At 35.8% G+C, this 17,899-nt stretch overlaps 1 pseudogene; it reads left to right on the plus strand.

Moving 5' to 3' along the window:
* Nucleotides 1–1,213: 1,213 nt before the first annotated feature.
* On the plus strand, nt 1,214–17,268 carry LOC149175779 (putative flavin-containing monooxygenase 1; annotated as a pseudogene).
* Nucleotides 17,269–17,899: the final 631 nt, after the last annotated feature.

Genomic DNA, 17,899 nt, shown 5'->3' on the forward strand with positions numbered 1-17,899 from the left:
AAAAAAATAAAAATAGTATTTTGTAATACTTATTCACTATTTAGAAAACAACTTTAAGTAAAAATAGTAGTTTGTAATACTTATTCACTATATAGAAAAACAACTTTTTCACATTATTGTTAAACATATTATTTTAAAACACACTTTAGTTATCAAATAAATTCTCCATTTACTCATTCAAAACAATCTTTAATGATTAAAATATATAAACCAAAAACCTCTTGTCATTATATACTATTTGGAAAAGGGCTTTGTAATCAGAAATTTTGAGTGAGTTAGTTTCCCATCAAAACACACTCCATTCGAATCATACTTCGATTATTGAAATTGGAATCATTTATATAAGAACTATTTAACAAAAAAACTTTTAATGTAACGTTGAATACTATTCGAATAAAACCTTTTTAAGTTTTCATAAAACTTTGAATGAAGTCCTTTAAATTCGATATCAGTTCAAAGTCTCCCATGCAATAAATTAGACAGCGTTTACACCATTTCCAAAACAGAGTAAGTACGTCCACGACACATTTGATTGAGACTTTTGGAACAAAGTAAGTATCTATATATATATATATATATATATATATATATATATATATTAAATTTATTGTAGGGAAATTTTAAATTTTTGATTTATTTATACATTTTAGATATTAAGAGAGAATAATTTTATTAAAAAAATTATCAATAAATTTAATCAAAAAAACATACATAATAATTGAACGCCAACTTCGCCTTTAGTACAGGACTCCACGGGAAAGCTTTCCAAATCTGCACGGGAGAGCTTTCCTCCTCAAATACTGTTTAGGGAAGCAATTTCAATCTAGAATTATGTCCCATGTGAAAGAGACGTTATTTTGATAAGATATTGAAACTTTAACGAACAGCAGGCTATGTGAAATTAAGAATTTTTCTTTTTGACTAGAGCTAAATTATTGATTTTGTCTGTTTCAAAGTGACAAATTTGCTTTACGTGGAGACTGAAAAATGTGGATACCTCAAGTTAAAGTGGATGGCGTACAATTGTTAACGTTGAGAGTTGGAATTCTCTGATTTCTCGAACGTACGCTCACTGCAGCAGCCACGCTTGGAAATCTGTTCCGTTAAATTGCTATATATACAAAGAGAAAAAGAGAGAACTGTCTGACTGGCATTGGTTAAGGGCTAAAATTTGCTAGACAAATTGGTGGCTAACTACATAGAGAATTTGGTGATGGAAGGTAAGACTGAGAATAGAAGGGTTTGTATCATAGGGGCAGGAATGAGTGGTCTCCTTGCAACCAAATATTTACTGAGTCGAAAGCTGAAGCCCACGGTGTTTGAAGCAAAACAAGGAATTGGCGGCCTGTGGAGAGAAACATTTTCTTCAACAAAGCTACAGACTACTCGCCCTGCCTTCGAATTTACTGATTTTCCATGGCCAAGCCATGTAACTAACCAATTCCCACCGCACTCTGAGGTGCTGGACTACTTCCAGAGCTATGCCATGCATTTTGTATTGCTTGATTACATTCACTTCAATTCCAAAGTGGTGGAGATTCGATATATTGGTCAAGAATATTGTGGGAACAGTCTGGAACATGCTGGGTTATGGGGTAAGAACGGAGGTCCATATGCCAATAATGCAGTTTGGGAAGTGGGTGTGCAGAAAAGCAATGGAGAATCCACAGAGGTAGAGACAGATAGAGGATACAATATGGTTGTTTCCTTTTATGCATGGTACCCGTTAATTGATCAATTCAACCAATTATCTGAATTATGAAGGCAATAGTAAAATAAATATAGCAATTTATTATTATTAAGGAATATCATGTATAACAAATTGGATAAATTGGCGAGTACAACCTGAATACTTTCTTTATTACGTTTAAGTTTAGTTGATTTTTTAAACTTTTTCTTATTTTTTAAGTAGGAAAAAATATTATTTTTTCATTAATAAAGGTGATTACACTAGTTTGTTTCTGATATATATTTTAAAAAAAATGTTACTTATTTGTCTTTTTTGAGTAAAAATTTAGTGCAAAATCTTATTTACTTATCATATCTCCATTATCTCTTATATCTCCATTATCTATTATGATTTTACTTTGAAAATCTATTACCATATTTTTATTTCTAAAGTGTCTTTGTCCTCCACTTATACATAATTGCTTTGCTACAAGATCTCAATAGTTCCTTCATTTATTACTGTAACCTGCTGGAAAGAATGAAAGTGAATGAAACATGTTTATGATGCAATGCCCCTTTTTGATAACATGTGTGCAACCCCATTCTATTCGGGTACACATGCCTATATGTAATCTGTAGAAGGGTCTGCTCTAGAATCCAGATAGGCCTCATCCATGTGGAAAGATTGATAGGATTGAATTGAGTGTATCCCTGTACCCATTCAATAACACATTTTGAGTCCCCTAATATTTTTATGGTAACAGTTTGTGCTACTTCATCCTTCCCACTAAAAGTGATCAAACTTACCAGATTCCAATATGATATATGCCCCACATTCATATCTCCTATATACCCAACATCTTTTGATTGTAAGTAAACCCCATCAAAAAAACCCACCGGCAATTCACTCCAAATATAAATTTAAATATAAATTCAATTTAAATGTTTTAAGTTTTTGTTTTTCTAAATTAATTTTAAAGTTGTTAGAATTTTTTAGGATTATAATTTAGATTTGATATCTATATATATATAGATATTCAAATCAAATGTTTTCAATGCGTTAATGATTATACCACCCTCTTCTAATTTGAAAGAATAGCTAGATTCACTTGGTGCCACGAAAATTTCCCTGCCATCGAGGAATATATTGAATTGTTTTGGTTTCCCTTGGTTCATGCAGTGGCATCGTTTTGAATTCTTAATACTATGCATTGGTAGATATGGGGATGTGCCCAAGATCCCATCACTTCCTCTTGGTAAAGGGCCGGAAGTATTTCATGTTGGGAATTTCTGATAATTCCATAACAAATAAACAGAGAAAAAATGCTCTGTTTCTTACTATAAAAAATTAACACTGCTGTGTGTAAATTTTTTTCTTCTTACTTTTGCGTTGCTGCATATTACGTTACTTTTTCAACATAGATACATTTTCTCAACATTCGAAGAGCATATAAAAGAGCCATTTTTCAAAATGAAATTATGCAGTCACTTCCGTGACAAAACCCTTTTACACAGTAACTCAAAGAATGTTTAAAAAAAAACGCGGATCAACAGAGTCTTTGTCCAAATATATTTGGGACATGTATAATGGCCTTGGCCTATGTTAAAATTTTCACAATCATAAATTAACATAGAAACCATGGTCGTGTCTAGACCTTTCTACTTTCCATAGGAAAAACATTGCACATAAAACAAGAACCCTATATTTATTATGCTGCAACAGCAACACCCAGAATCAGAGGGGAGATAATTGTAACTTGAACAGAGAAAAGCGTAGGGTCAATGGTTCAGGTCTCTTCCGTTCCATCCCTGAGCGCAATTAAAACTGAATACAGAGGAGCTAGATAAGAGAACTGACATTCAACAACCGTAGTAAATTTCATTAATTACTTCACTGATAAAGCTGGCCATCAATGAAAATTCCAATTTACATCAAGTAATAAATAGCTCCATGGTGCAGGTCTGTACATCGAGCCTTGGTATTAATCGAACAGTTTTCAACAAAATTGCACGGCCCTTTTTACTGCACTTTACGTGCCGGGGAAGGTTGTATTTGCAAAACTGCTCAGGGTACGTGTTGGCTGATGAAAGTGCTCGCTGCCCCCAGAGAATTACCACCATTAGGCAAAAACGGTGCGGGGAATCCTTAGACGGTTTTCCAAAAAAAAAACGCTGCAGTTGAAAGTAATATTTCAACACTCCCCTTTAATTTCAACTGCTGGATTATCAGTCATACCGAGACATTTCCTCAAAAACTCAAAACTTTTCTGCCCCAATGATTTGGTCAGAATATCTGCAACCTGCTTCTGAGTTCTGCAGTGTTCTAAAACAATTTCTCCATTGTTTACCAATTCCCTGATGTAATGAAACTTTTTGTCAATGTGTTTCGTTCTCTTATGAAACACAGAATTTTTGGATAATGCAATAGCTGAGCTATTGTCACAAAAAATCATAGTTCCTTTTGCTTGCTCTTGGCATAAACTCGTTAACATCCTTCTCATCCAAATTGCTTGACATGTTGCTGCTGTAGCTACCACATATTCTGCCTCTGCTGTAGACAACGCTACAATAGGCTGCTTTTTAGAAGCCCATGAAATGGCTCCTGAACCCATATGAAAAACATAACCGGATGTTCTTTTCTGATCATCTACACTTCCAGCCCAATCACTATCAGTGTATCCAATTAAATCTGAACATTCTGAAACAGTATATAAAATGCCAAACCTTTTAGTACCTTTAACATACCTCAGAATCCTTTTTGCTGCTTGCCAATGTGCTTCTTTTGGCCTCTCCATTAATCTAGAAATCAAGCTAACAACATGAATTATATTCGGCCTAGTTGCAGTCAAATACATGAGGCTGCCAACTATGCTCTTGTACAAACTAGGATCAAAATCCTTGCTATTGTCCTCTTTGCTGAGTTTTAATCCCATCACTGTGGGAGTGATTGTTGCTTTGCTCTCCTGCATATTAAATCTTTCCAACACTTCATTAACATATTTCGCTTGTGAGATAAAAATCCCATTTCCATTTTGTTCTACTTCTATTCCTAAGAAGTATCTCATCAAACCCATGTCAGTCATTTCAAATTCTTCTTTCATAACTGTCTTGAAATTTTCAATAAGGTAATCATCATTACTTGTGAAAATAACATCATCAACATATAACACAACAATTAGTACTTTACCATCCTTTTCTTTGATGTAGAGCGTGGGTTCTCCCTCACACTTTTCAAATCCATTTTCCAGTAGATAGGAATCTATCCTACTGTACCACGCTCTTGGTGCTTGCTTCAGCCCATAAAGAGCTTTCTTCAATCTACACACTTTGTGCTCTTGGCCTTTCTTTTCATAGCCTAGAGGTTGTTCAATGTAAACCTCTTCCATTAACACTCCATTTAGGAATGTTGACTTCACGTCCATTTGGTAAACTTTCCACTTGTTTTGTGCTGCTATGGACAACACTGCTCTCACGGTTTCCATTCTAGCAACCGGTGCGAAAGTTTCCTCATAGTCTCTCCCATGCTGCTGCTTATATCCTTTGACAACAAGTCTTGCCTTGTGTCTTTCTATTTTTCCTTCAGCATTACTCTTGGTCTTGTAGACCCATTTAACTCCAATGACTTCCTTTCCTTTTGGTAGTTCAACTAAATCCCATGTCTTGTTTCTTTCTATGGCATTGATCTCCTCATCCATAGTTTCTATCAATTTCCTATCCTTAATTGCTTCTTCGAAATGAACAGGGTCATCAACATGACAATATAATGTAAACAAAGAGTTCATAGCTTCATTTGTTACCTCTTGTTCATAAATGTCACTTAAATTTCTGAACTTCTTACCTCTTTCATTTGGTGTACAAGTGCTTGAAGAAGCACTTGAATTTCCTCCTTATGGTGTGCTTGGAGAAGCACTTTTATTTTTCCTCAAGGGTGTCTCTTGCTGCCCTTGTGTTGGTGCTGCTGTTTGGGGATGTATTTCAGCCATCTCCTTATCATCTTCATCATGAGACAAAGAGTTTTTAACATTCACTGTTTTCTCTATGCTTCCATCCCAGGCTTCCTCCTCAATGAACTGAACATCTCTACTTATAATAAGCTTCTTGGTGGATGGGTTATACAACCTATAAGCTTTGGATTCTTCACTGTATCCAATGAAAATACATTTCTCCCCTTTACCGTCCAACTTCTTCCTTAGTTGATCTGGAATGTGTGCATAGGCCACACATCCAAAAACTTTCATGTGGGTGACTCCTTGCTTTGTTCCACTCCATGCTTCTTCCGACACTCTATTCATGACTGCTTTTGTAGGGCATCTATTCAAAATGTACGTTGCACAGTGTACAGCTTCAGCCCAATAATCATTTGGAAAATTCTTTGCCTTTAACATACTCCTCGCCATATCCATGATTGTCCTATTCTTCCTTTCGACAACTCCATTTTGCTGTGGAGTATACCTAGTGGTAAACTGCTTATGAATTCCATTTTCTCTACAAAAACATAGAAATTCTTTGAAGATATACTCACCTCCTCTATCAGTTCTTAGAACTTTGATATGCAACCCACTTTGGTTTTCTACAAGTGCCTTGAAATTGCAAAATCTTTCAAACACTTCACTTTTGTTCTTTAGGAAATAAACCCAAGTTTTTCTAGTAAAATCATCAAAAAATGTTAGTATATAGTAGCTGCTTTCAAGTGATGGAGTTTGCATCGGTCCACATAAATTTGAGTGGACAAGCTCTAAGGGTGCTTTTGCTCTTATGATTTTCCCAGATGGAAAACTTTCTTTGTGTTGTTTCCCCAAGATACAACCTTCACAAAGGCTGTCTGGTTTCTCTATCAATGGTAATCCTCTTACCATTCCTTTTCTATTCAACAAGTTAAGACCTCCAAAGTTGAGATGTCCAAATCTCAAGTGCCACAACCAATTTTCATCTTTTGGTTCGCTTTGGAAAGCCTCTTGTGTCATTGCTGCTATTTCTTCTCCATTTTTTAAATCTGCTTTCATTCTGAGAGGGAACATCTTGTTCCTTGTCATCTTCACTTCAGCAATACATTGTTTGCTGGGTGTTTTATCCATGATGGTGCATACATCATCCACAAAGAAAACATTGTACCCCTTTTGAATAAGCTATCCAATACTTATGAGGTTACATTTCATTCCAGGAACATAATAAACATCTGCTATGGTTTTCTTTTCACCTTTCCTTGTTAAGACATTTACTTCTCCTTTTCCCATAACAGAAACTTTACTATCAGTCCCTAGTGTGACTTGTGACTTCACATTCTGATCTAACATAGAAAACAGGGTTATGTTTCCTGTCATATGGTTACTGCAATTGGAGTCTAGAAACCATACATCTTCACTCTTTGCTTCAGTCATATTATAGGCTAAAAACAAATTATCTTGGCTGATATTTTCTCTAGTGAAATTTGCACTAGTTCTATTACTCATATCATGTTGCTTCTTCTTACATTCATTTGCATAATGCCCATATTTTTTACAATAGTGACATTGGACATTGGATTTATTATACCTTTGTCCTTGAGCATGATGTTTTCCACTTTGTTGGCTGCTGCCTTGACCTTGGTTCTGATTTGGATTGCTGCCTCTTCCTTGAGAATTTGCTGGACTGTTTCTTCGACCTCTGTTTTGGCTTCTACCTCTTCCTCTCTTGTTTCCTCTGCCTTGACCTCTTCCTCTTCCAAAGAACATCTGGGTCTTAAAGGCATTCTCTAGAGATGAGTTTTCATTTCTACTCAATCTATGTTCATGTGTTATCAGTGATGCATGTAGTTCATCAACTGAGAAGTTTGTAAGATCCTTTGTCTCTTCTATCGTGGTGACAATCACATCGAACCTTGAGGGTAGGATCCTCAATAGTTTCTCCATAATCCTCATTTCTTCAAGAATCTCTCCATGAGACCTTATCTGTGTGACCAGACCAATCACATGTGTGAAGAATGAGTCAATATTATCTGACTCCTTCATGCAGAGAGTCTCAAAATCTCTCCTCAGCAACTGTAGTTTTGCTATCTTCACTTTCTCCATGCCTTGATAGGCTATCTTGAGAGTTTTCCATGCTTCTTTGGATCTCTTGGTTGCTGCTATCCTTGGAAACACTCTTATGCACTGCTTGATACAAAAAGTAGAGGGCTTTAGAATCCTTCTTCTTATTGCTCTTCAACAGATCTTTCTCTATCTGAGTCAAATTATTAAACTCATCTTCATCTACTGGTTCTTGAAAACCATCCTCAACAAATTCCCATAAGTCTTGGGAAGCAAGCAAAGCTCTCATAGTTATTGCCCAATAGTCATAGTTTTTCCCATTAAATTGTGGGAGCTGGGTATTACAGATACCCATGCTAGTGCTGGCTCCAGCCATTCTTGCACTCTTAACTATGCTTCAAAATACTTGACTGTGTATTTAAAATAACTGACTGTCCTCAACAGTAACACAAAAAACTAACTTGAGAAATACCTTGGATTCTTTCTTGACTGAGTCTTCACTCTGCTAAAGAAGCTGCTGCAACAAGAAATCCTTCCTTCAGCTTCTTTGACACCTTCAAAGAGCCTGGACAAGCTTCGATACCATGTTGGGAATTTCTGATAATTCCAGAACAAATAAACAGAGAAAAAATGCTCTGCTTCTTACTATAAAAAATTAACACTACTGTGTGTAAATTTTTTTCTTCTTACTTTTGCGCTACTGCGTATTACATTACTTTTTCAACATAGATACATTTTCTCAACATTCGAAGAGCATATAAAAGAGCCTTTTTTCAAAATGAAATTATGCAGTCACTTCCGTGACAAAACCCTTTTACACAGTAACTCAAAGAATGTTTAAAAAAAAATGCGGATCAACAGAGTCTTTGTCCAAATATATTCGGGACATGTATAATGGCCTTGGCCTATGTTAAAATTTTCACAATCATAAATTAACATAAAACCATGGCCGTGTCTAGACCTTTCTACTTTCCATAGGAAAAACATTGCACATAAAACAGGAACCCTATATTTATTATGCCGCAACAACAACACCCAAAATCAGAAGGGAGATAATTATAACTTGAATAGAGAAAAGCGTAGGGTCAATGGTTCAAGTCTCTTCCGTTCCAGCCCTGAGCGCAATTAAAACTGAATACGGAGGAGCTAGATAAGAGAACTGACATTCAACAACCGTAGTAAATTTCATTAATTACTTCACTGATAAAGCTGGCCATCAATGAAAATTCCAATTTACGTCAAGTAATAAATAGCTCCATGGTGCAGGTCTGTACATTGAGCCTTAGTATTAATCGGACGGTTGTCACCAAAATCGCATGGCCCTTTTTACCGCACTTTATGCGCCGGGGAAGGTTGTATTTGCAAAACTACTCAGGGTACGTGTTAGTTGATGAAAGTGCTCACTGCCCCCGAAGAATTACCACCATTCAGTAAAAACAGTGCGGGGAGTCCTCAGACGGTTTTCCAAAAAAAAAAACGTTGCAGTTGAAAGTAATATTTCAACATTTCAAGGAAAAGTTTTGCATACATTGGACTACTCAGCCTTAGATGAAAAGAGTGCTGCTGAGCTTATCAAAAGGAAAAAAATTGTAGTTACCAGTATTAGGAAGTCAGAAATGGATTTAGCGATGGAATACGCTGAGGGAAATCAAGGTATATATTGTTAGATAATATAGACCCACCATAAATGTTTTTAGATTCATTAAGTATAATAGGGTTACTAATGAGCTCTCTTGAACATTTGGTGGGGAGAAGGTGGTCATCCCTGTATGCTGGTGTTCAGAGCAGTGTACTGGACAGTTCCTTCCTATAGCGTTTGGGGAGTGCCCCTATCATTTTTTTAGGGTACACGTTTTGCCCAGTTGTTATTTGAAAAACCTGGTCAAGGGTTTCTGTACAACCTTATATTGCACCTATTTGCACCAATGGTATTCTTTTCTCTATTTCATTGGAATTTTCAAAGCATAAATCTCGGATAATATTAGGAGTAATTTGTAGAAGTTGTTTCCAAAACTTTTGGATTTTTTTAAAGCACTGGTAATATGTCTAAAGTTTTTCACTTACTTGTACACAACACCAAAAATTCCATATATAAATTTGCATAATACTTAAAATTCACCACAAAAGTAATAAAGTGAAGATAACTTTATAGAAAGTAGCTTTTATTTCAACAATTTTATTATTTAAATTCATGTACAGTGTAAGAGTTCATTGTTTGTCTCCCTTTTTCTGCAGAGATGGGCAATGTTCAAGTTTGTGGAGCTCTACCTTATTTGGAAACTTCCTTTGCGAAAGTACGGCCTTGTTCCACATCACAGCTTTCTTCAGGAGTTAACTTCTTGTCAAATTTCATCGCTTCCAATGTTGAAATATTAATTTCAACTACCGTGCTGCATTTAATTTAGAAAACTTCTGAACCTCATCGCACCACTTTTGCTGAGCAAGTGGTTTTCCTCCGAATGGACGCGATAAAACCCTGAGCTGACGCGTGTTCTCAATACCTTTTCCAAAACCATTTTTCATCGGGACGTAACGTTCGTTTGGATTGGGCAAGCAATAGCCGTTTGATCGAAAGGAAGGCTGTCCACCGTTGATTGCATCCAAAGCTGCGTACAGGCCTGCAGCAAACACATTGTGTGAAGTTTTTGGTTGATCACTAGTAAAACAATAAGTAAAATTAATTGAGGTTCATAAATATAGGTAAAAGTTTTAGTTCATTTTATACGTGTGTATGGCACGATTAAAAGAAAGGTATGGGCACAAGTAAACGTTGGTAAAAACCATTTAATTTTAATGTTTTTTTATCCACGGGAATATGGCATAGGTCAACGTATTTTGTTATGTTTTTTTTTGTTTTTGTGCATATGTAATGTTTGTTGTTTTTTGTTAAGAAAAAGAGTGTGAACCACACAGTAGCGTGTGAGTAAAAACCATTACACAGCAATGTAACATTTTGTATGCAGAGGCAGATTGTTTGTTAATGTAATATGCAGCAACGTGAAGCTTGTTTGGGTGTTCATTGAAAAACGAAGTGTAATGCACATCAGTGCGAATGAATTGTAATTTTTTGTTGTTGTTGGGCATATGAAATAAAACTCACAGCAGAGCATATGTAAGGGATTTCTTTTACAGCAGTAAATCCATGTAATTTTTTTATTTACAGCAGTAAATGTAAAAGAAATTTTTACACACAGTAGTGTAAAATTTCTAAAAGAGACAGAGTAATTTTTTTAAGTTCTTGGTGAATCCCTCTATTAAGAGGATGAAGTTTTTATCAGACAGTTTATTAATGAATATAAATTTTTTATGTGTGTGAAAAACTCTGAGCTTCTCGAGCAATCTATTTTAAGCTTCCCTGTGTTAAAGATCCTGTGGCAAAACAGAGTATTACTCTCTGTTCAATGATTTTGTTTTGGAATTTACTAGAAAATTCCCAACAGTGGTATCAGAGCTTGTCCAGGCTCTTTGAAGGTGTGAAAGAAGCTGAAGGAAGGATTTTTTGTAGCAACAGCTTCTCCAACAGAGTGAAGACTCAGTCAAGAAAGGATCCAGGTATTTCTCAAGTTTTTTTTTGTTGCTGTTGAAGACAGTCTGTTATTTTAAATACACAGTGAAGTATTTGAAGCATAGCTGAGAGTGCAAGGAATGGCTGGCTCCAACACCAGCACTAGCATGGGTATTTTTAATACTCAGCTCCCACAGTTTAATGGGAAAAAATATGACTATTGGGCAATGACCATGAGAGCCCTGTTTGCCTCACAAGATTTATGGGACCTTGTTGAATATGGGTTTGAAGAACCAGGGGATGAAGATGAGTTTAATAGATTAACTCAGGCAGAGAAAGATTTGTTGAAGAGCAATAAGAAGAAGGATTCAAAAGCCCTCGTATTTTTGTATCAAGCAGTGCATGAGAGTGTGTTTCCAAGGATAGCAGCAGCCAAGACATCCAAAGAAGCATGGCAAACTCTTAAGATAGCCTATCAAGGAATGGAGAAGGTGAAGACAGCAAAACTACAGTGGCTAAGGAGAGATTTTGAGAATCTGTGCATGAAGGAGTCAGACAATATTGACTCATTCTTCACACATGTGATTGGTCTGGTCACACAAATAAGATCTCATGGAGAAATTCTTGAAGAAAGGAGGATTGTGGAGAAACTATTGAGGGTCCTACCCTCAAAGTTCGATGTGATTGTCACCACCATAGAAGAGACAAAGGATCTCACAAACTTTTCAGTTGATGAACTTCATGCATCACTGATAACACATGAGCAGAGGTTGAGTAGAAATGAAAACTCATCTCTAGAGCAAGCCTTCAAGACCCAGATGTCCTTTGGAAGAGGAAGAGGTCAAGGCAGAGGAAACAAGAGAGGAAGAGGCAGAAGCCAAAACAGAGGTGGAAGAAACAGTCCAGCAAATGGTCAAGGAAGAAGCAGCAATCCAAATCAGAACCAAGGCCAAGGCAGCAGCCAACAAAGTGGAAAACATCATGCTCAAGGACAAAGGTATGAAAAATCCAATGTCCAATGTTATTATTGTAAAAAATATGGGCGTTATGCAAATGAATTTAGGAAGATGCAGCATGATAAGAATAATAGATCTAGTGCAAATATCACTAGAGAAAATATCAGCTAAGATAATGTGCTTTTAGCTTGTAACATGGCTGAAACAAACAGTGATGATATATGGTTTCTAGATTCCGGTTGTAATAACCATATGACAGGAAACATAGCCCTGTTTTCTGATTTAGATCAGAGTGTGAAGTCACAAGTCACACTTGGGACTGATAGTAAAATTTCTGTTATGGGAAAAGGAGAAGTAAAAATATTTACAAAGAAAGGTGAAAAGAAAACCATAGCAGATGTCTATTATGTTCTTGGAATGAAGTGTAACCTCTTAAGTATTGGACAGCTTGTTCAAAAGGGTTACAATGTTTTCTTTGTGAATGATGTATGCATCATCATGGATAGAGCACCCAGCAAACAATGTATTACTGAAGTGAAGATGACAAGGAACATGATGTTCCCTCTCATAATGAAGGCATATTTGAAAAATAAAGAAGTAATAGCAGCAGTGACACAAGAGGCTTTCCAAAGCCAACCTAAAGGATGAAAATTGGTTGTGGCACTTGAGATTTGGACATCTCAACTTTGGAGGTCTTAACTTGTTGAGTAGAAAAGGAATGGTAAGAGGATTACCATTGATAGAGAAACCAGACAGCCTTTGTGAAGGTTGTATCTTGGGGAAACAACAGAGAGAAAGTTTTCCATCAGGGAAAAGCATCAGGGCAAAAGCACCCTTAGAAATTGTTCACTCAGATTTATGTGGACCAATGCAAACTCCATCACTAGCAGGCATCTAATATTTTCTAACATTCATTGATGATTTCACCAGAAAGACTTGGGTTTATTTCCTGAAGAAAAGAAGTGAAGTGTTTGAAAAATTTCGAAATTTCAAAGCACTTGTAGAAAATCAAAGCGCGCTGCATATCAAAGTTTTAAGAACTGACAGAGGAGGTGAGTATATCTCGAAAGAATTTCTACGTTTTTGTAGAGAAAATGGAATACACAAACAGTTTACCACAAGGTACACTCCGCAGCAAAATGGAGTAACTGAAAGAAAGAATAGGATCATCATGGATATGGTGAGGAGTATGTTAAAGGCAAAGCATTTGCCAAATGATTATTGCGCTGAAGCTGTACACTGTGCAGTATATATTTTGAATAGGTGTCCTACAAAAGCAGTCATGAACAGAGTGCCGGAAGAAGCATGGAGTGGGCGAAAACAAGGAGTCACCCACATGAAAGTTTTTGGATGTGTGGCTTATGCACACATTCCAGATCAGCTAAGGAAGAAGTTGGACAACAAATGGGAGAAATGTATTTTCATTAGATACAGTGAGGAAAGCTTACAGGTTGTATATCCCATCTACCAAGAAGTTTTTTGTGAGCAGAGATGTTCAATTCATTGAGGAGGAAGCTTGGGATGGAAGCATAGAGAAAATAGTGAATGTTAAAAACTGTTTGTCTCATGATGAAGATAATGAGGAGATGGCTGAAATACATCCCCAAACAACAGCACCAACACAAGGACAGCAAGGGACACCCTTGAGGAGAAATGAAAGTGCTTCTACAAGCACACCACAAGGAGGAAATTCAAGTGCTTCTTCAAGCACTTGTACACCAAATGAAATAGGTAAGAAATTCAGAAATTTAAGTGACATTTATGATGAAGGTATGAATTCTTTGTTTGCTTTATATTGTCATGTTGATGATCCTATTCATTTCGAAGATGCAATTAAGGATAGGAAATGGATAGAAGCTATGGATGAGGAGATTAATGCCATAGAAAGAAACAAGACATGGGATTTGGTTGAACTACCAAAAGGAAAAGAAGTCATTGGAGTTAAATGGGTTTACAAGACCAAGAGTAATGTTGAAGGCAAAATAGAAAGACACAAGGCAAGATTGGTTGTCAAAGGATACAAGCAGCAGTATGGGAGAGATTATGAAGAAACTTTTGCACCGATTGCAAGAATGGAAACAGTGAGAGCAGTGTTGTCCATAGCACCACAAAACAAGTGAAAAGTTTACCAAATGGACGTGAAGTCAGCATTCCTAAACGGAGTGTTAAAGGAAGAGATTTACATTGAACAACCTATAGGCTATGAAAAGAATGGCCAAGAACACAAAGTATGCAGATTGAAGAAAGATCTTTATGGGCTGAAGCAAGCACCAAGAGCATGGTACAGTAGGATAGATTCCTATCTACTGGAAAATGGGTTTGAGAAGTGTGAGGGAGAACCTACCCTCTACATCAAAGAAAAGGATGGTAAAATGCTAATTGTTGTGTTATATGTTGATGATGTTATTTTTACAGGTAATGATGACTACCTCATTGAAAATTTCAAAATAGTTATGAAAGAAGAATTTGAAATGACTGACATGGGTTTGCTGAAATACTTCTTAGGAATAGAAGTAGATCAAAATGAAAATGGGATTTTTATCTCACAAGCAAAATATGTTAATGAAGTGTTGGAAAGATTTAACATGCAGGACCGCAAGGCAGCAATCACTCCCACATTGATGGGATTAAAACTCAGCAAAGAGGACAGAAGCAAGGATTTTGATCCTAGTTTGTACAAGAGCATCGTTGGCAGCCTCATGTATTTCACTGCAACTAGGCCAGATATAATGTTTGATGTTAGTTTAATTTCTAGATTCATGGAGAGGCCAAAAGAAGCACATTGGGAGGCATCAAAAAGAATTCTGAGGTATGTTATAGGTACTAAAAAATTTGGGATTTTATATACTACTTCAGAATGTTCAGATTTAATTGGATACACTGATAGTGATTGGGATGGAAGTGTAGATGATCAAAAAAGCACATCCGGTTATGTTTTTCACATGGGTTCAGGAGCTATTTCATGGGCTTCTAAAAAACAGCCTATTGTAGCATTGTCTACAGCAGAGGCAGAATATATAGCAGCTACAATAGCAGCATGTCAAGCAGTTTGGATGAGAAGGATGTTAACGAGATTAGGCCAAGAGCAGGCAAAAGGAACGATGATTTTTTGTGACAATAGCTCAGCTATTGCATTATGCAAGAATTCAGTGTTTCATAAGAGAACGAAACACATTGACACAAGGTTTCATTACATCAGGGAATTGGTAAGCAATGGAGAAATTGTTTTAAAACATTGCAGAACTCAAGAGCAGGTTGCAGACATTCTGACCAAGCCATTGGACCAGAAAAGTTTTGAGTTTTTGAGGAAATGTTTGGGTATGACTGATAACCCAGCAGTTGAAATTAAAGGGGAGTGTTGAAATATTAATTTCAACTGCCGTGCTGCATTTAATTTAGAAAACCGCTGAACCTCATCGCACCGCTTTTGCTGAGCAAGTGGTTTTCCTCCGAACGGACGCGATAAAACCCTGAGCTGACGCGTGTCCTCAGTACTTTTTCCAAAACCACTTTTCATCGAGACGTAACGTTCGTTTGGATTGGGCAAGCGATAGCCGTTTGATCGAAAGGAAGGCTGTCCACCGTTGATTGCATCCAAAGCTGCGTACAGGCCTGCAGCAAACACATTGCGTGAAGTTTTTGGTTGACCGCCAGTAAAACAATAAGTAAAATTAATTGAGGTTCGTAAATATAGGTAAAAGTTTTTAGTTCATTTTGTACGTGAGTATGGCACGATTAAAAGAAAGGTATGGGCACAAGTAAACGTTGGTAAAAACCATTTAATTTTAATGTTTTTTTATGCACGGGAATATGGCATACGTCAACGTATTTTGTTATGTTTTTTTTGGTTTTTGTGCATATGTAATGTTTGTTGTTTTTTGTTAAAAAAAAGAGAGTGAACCACACAGCAGCGTGTGAGTAAAAACCATTACACAACAGTGTAACATTTTGTATGCAGAGGCAGATTGTTTCTTAATGTAATATGCAGCAACGTGAAGCTTGTTTGGGTGTTCGTTGAAAAACGAAGTGTAACGCACAGCAGTGCGAATGAATTGTAATTTTTTTTTGTTGTTGGGCATATGAAATGAAACTCGCAGCAGAGCATATGTAAGGGATTTCTTTTACAGCAGTAAATCCATGTAATTTTTTTATTTACAGCAGTAAATGTAAAAGAAATTTTTACACACAGTAGTGTAAAATTTCTAAAAGAGACAGAGTAATTTTTTTAAGTTCTTGGTGAATCCCTCTGTTAAGAGGATGAAGTTTGTATCAGGCAGTTTATTAATGAATATAAAGTTTTTATGTGTGTGAAAAACTCTGAGCTTCTCCAGCAATCTATTTTAAGCTTCCCTGTGTTAAAGATCCTATGGCAAAACAGAGTATTACTCTCTGTTCAATGATTTTGTTTTGGAATTTACCAGAAAATTCCCAACATCCAGATGGTTTGTTTTCAAAAGCAAAGGAAGGTTGCATACACTTTCGAAAATCTACCAACTGGGGTTTTTGCAGTAAGCGGATTGTATTAGATGATCAAACGGTGGTGGAAGCTGATCTTGTGCTGTTTGCTACTGGTCATGACAGTGAAAAAAAACTGAAGAGCCTACTTCCAAAAATTTTTGCAGACTCTCTCGAGGAATCAACTGTAGTTCCTCTATACAGGTTAGTTATTCAATAAGCTCTAGACTCTTTAATGTTTTCCTGTTTATTGTCATTGTTAATTCAAGTGCTTCAATTGAGTGATGAAGGTCTGACCCTAACGCCTAAGTCACTTTTCTACCCAGAATAAACACGGGGCTCATCCATCCACCCATTCATCACATGGCAATTTTTGGCTATCCAGAATGTTTATCAAATCTGCATTCCGCTGAGATACGTACGTTATGACTCGCTCGCCCATTTTCTGTCAGGCAAATTTGTAGTTATAAACATCAAGGAAATGGAGGCAGATATCGACAACCACTCTAAGCATATGAAGAAATTTACACCCTTCTATTTGAAAATCTGTCTGGACAGTTTTCAGATATTGGACAATGATACCCTTTGCAGAGACATGGGATGGAATCCAATGAGAAAGAAGAATTGGTTTTGCGAGCTTTTCTCTCCTTACAGTAATTTTGATTATCAAGAGTTGTAGACAACATAGCTACCAAATTCGGCCGTATTGGCCCGAAAAATTCGAAAATACTACAGTACGATTCGGTTCGGCTGTAAATTCGGAAATTGCAATTCGGTACGGTATTTTTTTTTTAATATTAAAAAAATTATAGTGAATTGTAAATGGTAGTTTGAAAATAGTACCGGTATATATTTTTTTTAATATTAAAAAAATTATAATGAATTGTAAATGGTAGGTTGAAAATATTAAAATTGGAATGGAATTAGGTAATAAATTTTTTAATGTAAATTTTTTTTTATAAGAAAGTGTAAAAATTAGGGTAAGAATAATATTACAATTATGATGGAATTTGGTAAAGTGTTTTTATTAATATAAAATTTAATATTAAAAAATAAAAATTTCTATATTATTTAATTTTATAAAAGAAAAAATTAATATAAAATTTAATATTTAAATAGAAATTTCTATATTATTCAAAACATTAAAAACATAAATTTCCAATTTAAAAAAAAAAATGTAGTTACCATCTAAAATTTATTAATAAAAAATTTAATACTTAAATATAAATTTCTACATTACTCAAAACATTAAAAACATAATATTCAATATTAAAAAATTTGCAGTGATCTAATTTGGTAAGGATTTTTGT

This window comes from Pinus tabuliformis, chromosome 4_1 (assembly GCF_031772625.1).
Source record: "Pinus tabuliformis cultivar Carrire ecotype Pingquan chromosome 4_1, CPIR1, whole genome shotgun sequence".
Classification (NCBI taxonomy): Eukaryota; Viridiplantae; Streptophyta; class Pinopsida; order Pinales; family Pinaceae; genus Pinus; species Pinus tabuliformis.